This window comes from Octodon degus, unplaced genomic scaffold (assembly GCF_000260255.1).
Source record: "Octodon degus isolate 3935 unplaced genomic scaffold, OctDeg1.0 scaffold00099, whole genome shotgun sequence".
Taxonomy (NCBI): Eukaryota; Metazoa; Chordata; class Mammalia; order Rodentia; family Octodontidae; genus Octodon; species Octodon degus.
Window position 1 is genome coordinate 2,046,017 of NW_004524675.1, and position 6,344 is coordinate 2,052,360.

The following is a 6,344-nucleotide window of genomic DNA, read 5'->3' on the forward strand; positions in this document are numbered from 1 at the left end:
CCAAAAATAATTTTAAATTAAATTGAGACTACAATGTTTTCTAAATATTCCAAGAAATATTGAAGAAAAAAAGCACCACAAATTCTGATTTCAAATTATGTACAAAAATCAACCAAATGTTATGCTAGTGGCACTAAAACAGACACACAGACCAACAAAAAGTCCAGAAATAAATTGTCATTGCTCTTGTTTAGGTCACAAATTTCACCTAAAAACTTCACATGCTCCTAGGTGGGACTTCTGAAGATGACTGAATCATGGTAGGGATGTAGTTGGTTTTCTGCTAAAAGAGTGGTAGGGTCTTGTCAGAAGAGGCATTGATGATCAGATTGCAAGGGTTTGTCTCTGTCTCAGTTACTTCTCATTGTTGCTAGGGCAAAATACCTGATGCCCAAAACTAAGGAAGGAAAGATTTGTTTAGCTGACACTTAGTGAATGATTCAGTCCATTTTCGGCTGGCTCCAAGGCAGAGTGGCACGTGGAAGATGACAGCAGTTCATGGCAATGGAAAACAGCAAGAGCAAAAAGGAGGAGCAGAGGTAGCAGCAGCAGCAGAGAGCAAGCCTGTCTGCCTTCCTTATGTTGCATTCAGGCTATGCACCCCAGGGTGGGTGTAGACTCACACCCAAAATTGGAGCAGCTCTTATACCTATAATCCCAGCAGAGGATAATGAATTAATCACAAACTGTACAAATCTGCCCCATAACTACATGAGGCTTTGTGAGGAAACCTAGACACAGGCAATAACAGTGTCCATCCCCAGTGCCCTCTCCTCTCTCTTTCCTGGCCATCCTGATGTGAGCATCTGTCCATCATCCAGTCCCTTTCGCCATAACTTTCTGTGCATCAGCCTGCCAAATGTAAAGTGAAGCTTCTGAAATATGAACCAGCATAAACTTCCTCTTCATTGAGTTATGGGTGTTATGTATTGTGTCCAGTCACCAAAAAGTACCTAAGGCAAGAAAATTTTTAACAAAGACAACAAGAACACACAAGAGGGAAAAATATTCTCTTCAATAGATGGTGTGTTATATAGTCAGCTGTTGGTTACTGTACCAAAATCTGTGATATAATCAACTCAAAGAGAAAGGTTTATTTTGACTTATGCTTTTATAGGTTCCAGTCCTTGGGAATTCACTTTTTGATTTTGACCCTGTAGTGAAGACTGTTATCAGGCATGGAGTACATGGCAGAGAAAGCTGTTTGCTTTATGGCAGCTGAAGGAAAAAAAAAAAAAAAAAGAGGAGAAGAAGGGGAGCAGCATTCCATAAATTCCCTTCAGGACCCCACACCCATGACCTAACCAACATTAGCCACATTTTCTTCATGATTCCCACCATTTTCCAATATTGTCATACTGAGGATCAGCCTTTTAACAGTTGAAGCTTTTGATAGACCTTCCAGGTCTATCTACATTATTGTGTCCCTTCTGTCTCTCCCAATCTCTTCTCTATCTCGCAATGCAAATTATGTTTAGTTTATATCCTACAGAACCACTAGTGTCATCCACTAGTGTCAAGCTGCTAGTATCTTCCACACAATAGTCTCAATGCTTTGCTGCCTTAAAATGTCCTCTGCCATTAGAAGAATCCATACGCTTTCAATTTAGCCTCCAACAAAGTTTCAAAATACATGTAAACAAAATGCTTACAAACTTTTGGCAAAAATGTAGCAAGTATGGCCTATAGTCCATTGTCCAATAGGATTCCCATCTGCATCTGAGATCTCATTAAGCTGCTCTCTGTTGTCTCTGTGTCTGCCAACGTTCTCTTCTTTTTCCCCCTATGAACTGCCTTGTCATCTCTGTTTACAGCATTTGCGTTTTCCTCTTGTCCACTTCTTCCACATCCCCTTGCAAACCAATCCCAAAGGCTGGTCCTCATTATCAGGTATATATAGCAGATGTGAAGGCTACAGATTTGTATTAATTTTCTGTGTTAGCTTTCTATTACCAAAACAAGTACATGAGACAATCATCTCATACAGAAAAAATGGTGTTTTGGCTTAACAAGTTCCAGTCCATAATCAGCTGGCCCCATTACGCTGAGTGCCACAGCACACTGACATGGGAATGGGTGGCAGAACAAAACCTCTCAACTCAGGCCTCAGAGCAAATGAGAGAAAGTGCCAAGGGCTGGGTTGTCAATATTTCCTTGGAGGCCATGTCCTGGAGAGCTCAGGCCTCCCACCAGGACCCAGCTCTCTAAGTCTCTCCCACCTCCCCAAACCTCAAGCTTGAAACCAGCCTTTGACACTGGGCATTTGAGGTGCACATCATGCGCCCGTCAGAGCACTACACAGCTGACAGCCAACAGTGCAGACAAAATGCCACAGGAAAGCAAAGCTTTGCGACTCCGTACAAGTAAAATGCACGGCACTTTTGTTCTGCTGTCAAATTTCTTCTAAATAGTTTATTTCTTTAAATAGTTAATTTTCTTCAAAATGAATTTTTAAAAGGGATAAAATCACTCAATATTAACACATGAAATTCATTAGCTACTTTTCTGGAGGTTTCTCTTCTTTGTTTTTCTTTTTATTTCTCTCTCTCTTTTTTAATGTATTTGGTACAGGGTCTACAGGATATATAGTGTCTTGCTACATAGATAAGACTTGCAATGATTCTCCTGTTTTCAGCCTCCCAAGTGCTGGGATTACAAATGCACACCAGCGCGCCCAGTCTCAATCACCATCTCAGCACACGTTGGGGGCCAGCACAGAACACTGGGGATCGAACTCTGCTCCCTGTGTCTGCCTCAGCAGGCACTTTAGTCCACTGAGCTATCTGGCCAGCCCTTCTTCTTTTTCTTTAAGCCTGAAAATTTTCCTTCAGCATTCCATACAGTATAGTTCTCCTTGATACAAATCCTCTGAAAATGACTTTATGACTTTCATTTATGTAAAATGACTTTATTTCTGAAATATATGCTTCAACTTGAACTTATTTTGAATGAGACATAAAACTGTACATATTTAAGGATTACCATAGGACATGTTGATACATATATGTATTGTATAGTATTTTAATCAATATAAATGCATCTGTCTTCTCAAACATTTACATTTTATGGCAAAAATATTAAAATCCTTCTTTTTTTTGCTTTTTGAAATACGTGTGTTATTGTTATCTACATGCACCTTACTTTGATTACTGCACTAGACCTTCTTAGTTCTATCTAGATACTATACCTCAGTATTCAGTGAATGTAAAATGTACTTTCTCTACATAAAAATTGGATATTGACTATTTTGCCTTCAGCAATTTTGTGTTTCCTTCCCTTGCTTTTTTTTTTTTTTTTTTTTTTTTTTTTTTTTTTTTTTTTTTTTTTGCTTTCTTTTGATGGGGACTAGCTGTATTCTTACTGATATTCACCTGTATATAGTAGAGTTTTTTTCAGTCTAATTATTTATTGATGTACTTCTTTTTGGTAGCAATTTTTTCTTTACTTCTTATTTTCAACTATTCAATTAAAATGGGTGTTTTCAATTGACTTTTATGTGTTAAATCCTTGGAGGAATGGATCTCAAATTTAGAGGAAAAAAAATCATGTGTTAAAGAAAAAATCCAGGCCGTTAAGCTAGCTCAGCAGACTAAGCACCTGCTTATAGAAGCACAGGGACCGGGGTTCAGTTGCCAGATCCCCAGAACCCTGGCACCACATGCCAGGCCAGCCTTGAACCTGGGTGTGCTGAGCCAGTCACCAAGTCCCCACATGGCGGCACATGCCCGCAATCTCAGCACTGGGGATGAAGAAGAAAAAGATGAAAAAAAAAAAAAGATGATGAAAACAAAGAAGAAGAAGAAGGGGAAGCAGAAGAGGAAAGGGAAGAGGAAGAAAAGGAGGAGGAAGGGGAAGAAGAAGAAGAAGAAAGAAAAGTCTATTTCATTCTCTTTCACTTTTCTGAGTATGAGACACAAATTATTCATGTTGTGCTTCTTGCTATTTTCTCCTACTTCCACTGACAGTGGCATTCTTTTCAGTATTTTTCCTCCTCTATTATTTGGCATTTTGATAACTTTTACTGATGTACTTTCAAATTCAGCAATTCCTTCTTATTTTTGTCCCCATCAGTCCTTAAGCCCATCCAGTATATTTTTATGCCAGACATTATATTATTAAATTGTGTAATTTTTGAATTTTACTTTAGCATTTTTAATTTCTATATTAATATTACTCATTTTTAATTTTTCCTTCTTACTGTATTTTTTTCAGTATAATTTAAATGGTTATTTTAATGGGGCTTGAAAGCCACACATGGTGGCGGATGCCTATAATCCCACCACTTGGATCATTGCAAGTTCAACATCAGCCTGGGTTAACTGCAAAGTGAGACTCTGTTGCAAAAGGACCAAAAAAAAAAAAAAAATGTACCTTAACAACAGCCCTGGAGACCGGCTGCAAACGCCTCCAATTTTAAAAAGGTAAACATGGTGTCAAGTGCTCTGAGAAAAAGGGTGTGACCTAAACTGGAGCTGACTGAAGAGCAGAAACAGGAAACTGGGAAGCCTTTGTTCTCTTTGATGCAGGTGGGACTGGGACCATCGATGTAAAGGAACTAAAGGTGGCACTGAGAGCCCTGGGCTTTGAACCCAAGAAAGAAGAAATCAAGAAAATGATACGCAAAATTGATAAGGAGGGGACAGGCAAAGTGAACTTCAATGACTTTCTCACCTTGATGACTCAGAAAATGTCTGAGAAAGATACCAAGGAAGAAATCCTGAAAGCTTTCAGGCTCTTCGATGATGATGAAACCAGGACAATATTGTTCAGAAATCTGAAATGCATGGCCGAGGAGCTGGGCGAGAACCTGACCAATGAGGAGCTCCAGGAGATGATCGATGAAGCCGACTGAGATGGAGATGGCGAGGCCAATGAGTAGGAGTTCCTGCGCATCATGGGAAAGACCAGCCTCTATTGAGACCCGTGTTGTGTCTCCTGCTGCAAGCACGTGTGACTAGAGTAGTGTCCGCTGTCCTGTGAAATCCGGCTCCCCATGTCCCTGTAGAATTTCATCCATGGCCTTGAATCTGATTTGGATTTCTGGCACTGTTTTTCAATATTAGAGCTGTTTGTAAAACGAAAAGACAAAAAGGGGGGGCACTTTGGGTGCTAGCTTAAGTAACTGATTATCTCAGGTTAGCTGTATTATAATTGTGACTTCTCTAGTTGAGTGGTCAGTTTTTTACTTCTATATATATTTGCTTTCCTAGATTATTCTAGACACTTTTGGAAACTTGTTAAGGGTACTAATATGATAATATTGTGTCTTATTTTGTCTTTAAAGGATGATGCATGTTCCTTTCTTGGGGATATGGGGCAGGAGACAGCTACCAAGGTTCTTCCACTGGAGCAGACATTGTAGCAGATTTAGCTGAGCAGGCTACATCCACATCTGATTGGCCTCACCCGCTGCTTCCGGTGGCTAGCCTTCTTTTTGGGACTTGTCATTATTGAAATTGGGAGGATTGGGATGAAAATTTTTTATAATGTTTGAACATGTTTAGATTTAACTTGGACCCGAGGAGCCAGGTACCATGAGACAACCCAGGACATTCCTTCCTCTCCTTCCTCCAGTCTCTTCTCTATTGCTGCTTTCTGAATTAAAGTCAGAAGTGAATGTATCAGGATAATTACTAATCCTAGTGATTTCTTTGTCCATTTGGGGATCTTCAAGAGAAGAGTTTATCCCTCCAGCTCAGAGTACTATGCACTGCTCTGGGGGTACCATCCTGTCCTTTTCACCATTTATAGCAGGCACTTTTATCTCTTCAGTTCCAGAAACAGCACTGAAAACTTGTTATTCTCTTAAGGCTTTCATTTTTCTCAGAAGCCTGGTGCATGGCAGCTCCCCTGAAGATGGTGCTCTTCATCACTCCCATACAAAAATCTTTATATTGTGGTAGATTTTTTTTATGAAGAGGATGAAATATTTCGAGCCCTTTAACAATCTAACCTACAGAAAAGTCATCTATCCACATCCTTCCAGAACTTATTATTTTAAGCATTTCTGACTTTCCAATAGTGATTCTGTCAATTTTAGCTTCCATATTGATTTTACCACTAAATTTTTCTGACATGCAAAAATACCTTTCAGAGAACAAATATAGAATCCCAATAAACTGATCTAATGACTGTATTTTTAGCTCTACATAAGAATTGTTGATAATCTGTCATCATTACTTTAAAATATTACTTAATATACTCTAATCAATCCCTGGAATATCTTGAATTTTCTAAGTTGTCTCAAGTTATTTAGGTCATCACCTTCAACTTACACGCACTTGGAAATTCCAGAATTTAGTACATAACTTCTCAGTCAAATCTCAGTGATTCTTTTTTTTTTT

At 39.0% G+C, this 6,344-nt stretch overlaps 1 pseudogene; it reads left to right on the plus strand.

The window, feature by feature from the left end:
- The window catches only part of LOC101566456, a 14,530-nt pseudogene extending 9,612 nt beyond the window's left edge, over window positions 1-4,918 (plus strand).
- The last annotated feature ends 1,426 nt before the right edge of the window (window positions 4,919-6,344 follow it).